This window comes from Sorex fumeus, unplaced genomic scaffold, assembly GCF_029834395.1.
Source record: "Sorex fumeus unplaced genomic scaffold, SorFum_2.1 ptg000044l, whole genome shotgun sequence".
In the NCBI taxonomy this organism is placed as follows: Eukaryota; Metazoa; Chordata; class Mammalia; order Eulipotyphla; family Soricidae; genus Sorex; species Sorex fumeus.
The window spans coordinates 46,375,695-46,379,100 of NW_026606101.1; the positions used below are offsets into that span (position 1 = coordinate 46,375,695).

Below are 3,406 nucleotides of genomic sequence, written 5' to 3' on the forward strand. Positions count from 1 at the left end.
GGTCGTTCTGGGAGTTCTCTTCTTAAACTTTTCAGCCTTTTCTCCCCACTCTGTGAAGTAGAATTTTGCACAAAGGAGACAGTAGGTCTAAGCCCATTTGGAATTTTGTGACAACAGCGACTTGGGTCAGGCAAGACTGTAGATTGAATATGATGTGGTCAATTTCATTGTGGAACTGTCCACCAGGAGACTCCCATGTCCAACGTTTAGATTCGGTCTTCTGGAACTGTGAGTTACCATGGATGGTCTTGGTCGACATGATGAACTCAGACAGTCTCTCACCCTGTTTGTTCCATTCTAGGCCATGGGTCCCGATGTGGAGTTCTTTTGCTGATCTTCTCGGTCCTATCTTGGCATTAAAATTACCGACAATGATCTTGTAGAAGGTGTGGTCTTCTTTATAGAACTTCTCCAGCTCCATGTAGAACTTCTCAATTTCTCCTTCATCATAATTGGATGTTGGTGCGAAGACAACGAAGATAGAAACTGCCGGCAGTGAGCCACATCTATCAAGTGTAAACGTCCGATTCTGGTTGTTAGGCATTCGAATGAATGAATGTTGATGACCAAGTTCGTGTTGACAAGGACACCGACATCTCTAACACCTCTTTTGTCGCATGTTCCAAGGAACAGTACTTCTCCAGTGTCAAAAATGGCATGATGCGATTGATGCCTTCTTGTCTTGGTGAGACCAATCATGTCATACTTGATCTCATCAACGGTCTCATCCCTGACATTCCATTCGCTCTCAATGGGACGAACATCTCCAAATGCAACAGTTATGTGTACCTATCAAGAAGTCAACATGAATGACCTGGCACCTGAGTTGCGCAGGAGGAAGAGAGCAGCTTCGGATGCCTTCAAGAGCTTCAAAGAAATAGCTAAGAGGATGAAGAACCTCTGGCTCCGGGCACATCTCTTCTATTCAACTGTTCTTCCTGCATTCTCATACCCTCAGGGCCCCAGGCCCTTTGAAAACAGGATGAGAACGCTATTCAGGTCTCCCAAAGAGGAATCGAAAGAGCTATGCTTGGAGTAGACGCTTCATTCAAATGACAGAAAGAATCCGGAGTTCCGACCTTAGTCGCAGGTCAAGAATCAGGGACACGGCAGCCTCCCCGCCCCTCCTGCAATGCTCAACCGGGGGAATCTCGGCAGCTAGCCTGCCCGCCATGGCCAACAAGGAAGCAGCTTTTGATGATGCAGTTGAAGAATGTGTGATCAATGAAGAGTACAAAATATGGGAGAAAAAGGTAAAGGTAAAGGTAAAGGCCCTCCCGTTGATCGTTGATTTGCTCGAGCGGGCCCAGTAACGTCTCCATTGGAGACTTTGTTGTTACTGTGTTTGGCATATCGAATACTCTCGGTAGCTTGCCGGGCTCTCCGAGAGGGGTGGAGGAATCGAACTCGGGTCGGCCATGTTGGCCGCTTGTAAGGCGAATGCCCTACCGCTGGAGCAATAGCACAGTGGTAGGGCATTTGCCTTGCACGTAGCCAACATGGCCGACCTGAGTTCGATTCCTCCACCTTTCTCGGAGAGCCGGGCAAGCTACCGAGAGTATCTCTCTAACCCCTTACCTATGATGAGAGAAAAACACCCCTTTTCTTTACGACTTGGTGATGACCCATTCTCTGGAGTAGCCCAGCCTAACTGCACAGTGGCTTCCAGATGTGACCAGACCAGAAGGGAAAGATTTCAGCATTCATCGACTTGTCCTGGGAACACACACATCAGATAAATAAAACCACCTCGTGATAGCCAGTGTGCAGCACCCTAATGATGATGCACAGTTTGATGCTTCACACTATGACAGTGAGAAAGGAGAATTTGGAGGTTTTGGCTCAGTGAGTGGAAAAATTGAAATACAGATCAAGATCAAACATGAAGGTGAAGTAAACAGGGCACGTTACATGCCTCAGAACCCTTGCATCATTGCAACAAAAACTCCATCCAGCGATGTCCTTGTTTTTGACTATACAAAGCATCCTTGAAAACCAGACCCTTCTGGTGAGTGCAACCCAGACTTGCATCTCTTGGGGACATCAGAAGGAAGGATATGGGCTTTCTTGGAACCCAAATCTCAGTGGGCTCTTACTTAGTGCTTCTGATGACCATACCATCTGCCTGTGGGACATCAGTGCTGTTCCAAAGGAATGAAAAGTTGTGGATGCAAAGACTATCTTCACAGGCCACACCGCAGTAGTAGAGGATGTTTCCTGACATCTGCTCCATGAGTCTCTTTTGGTTCAGTTGCCAATGATCAGAAACTTATGATTTGGGATACTCGTTCAAATAATACTTCCAAACCAAGCCACTCAGTTGATGCCCACACTGCTGAAGTGAACTGCCTGTCTTTCAACCCTTACAGTGAGTTCATTCTTGCCACAGGATCAGCTGACGAGACTGTTGCCTTGTGGGATCTGAGAAATCTGAAACTTAAGTTGCATTCCTTTGAATCACATAAGGATGAAATATTCCAGGTTCAGTGGTCACTTCACAATGAGACTATTTTGGCTTCCAGTGGTACTGATCGTAGACTGAATGTTTGGGATTTGAGTAAAATTGGAGAGGAACAATCCCTGGAAGATGCAGAGGATGGGCCACCAGAATTACTGTTTATCCATGGTGGTCACACTGCTGAAATATCTGATTTCTCCTAGAATCCCAATGAAACTTGGGTGATTTGTTCTGTATCAGAAGACAATATCATGCAAATGTGGCAGATGGCAAAAAACATTTATAATGATGAAGACCCTGAAGGAAGCATCGATCCAGAAGGCCAAGGGTCCTAAATATAACATTAGCACCTGTGATTTTAGACTCCCCTTTTTCCCTCTCAACCCAAGATTGATTTAACACTGGTTTTGAGACACAGACTTGTTCGGCTATCTTTCTTTTTAGGTACCATCAACAATGTTATTAGCTCCAACAGAGAGTATTTTCTAAATATTAGCTGGGGGGCTTGATTCAGTAAAGCCACAGGCATATTTAAACTTTTTTTCTTGAATTTTCTAATAACATAGGTCTGAAGTAGCATTGGAAGGTAGGGGCGTTATGCGTGGTCATTTTTCTTTCATACTACATCCCCAAGTTTTTCAGTGAAGGCTGGAGTAAGGAAGAAAGCCAAGTGAGGTAGGTGCCTGAGCCATTAAACAGAAAATACCTGAAGATGTCCTTTTTATTCAGGAGAGGGGAGATTTAAGACACAAATTTCTACTCTTAAAATATTCACAATAACTTTCAGATGCACATTGTCCTATGTAGACCATTCTTCGTTTCTTCAGTTAAGTCAAATTTACATGTTTCTCTCCCAATTAAAAAAAAAAGAATCAGGGACACTGTCTCGTTTGCCAAGGCACGGAAAATCAAATGGGCTGGACACGTAATGAGATTTAGAGACGACCA

General features: G+C 44.7%; 1 pseudogene; it reads left to right on the forward strand.

Annotated features, from left to right (window-relative positions):
- The first annotated feature begins 1,611 nt into the window (after positions 1 to 1,611).
- On the forward strand, positions 1,612 to 2,877 carry LOC130030186 (histone-binding protein RBBP4-like; annotated as a pseudogene).
- Positions 2,878 to 3,406: the final 529 nt, after the last annotated feature.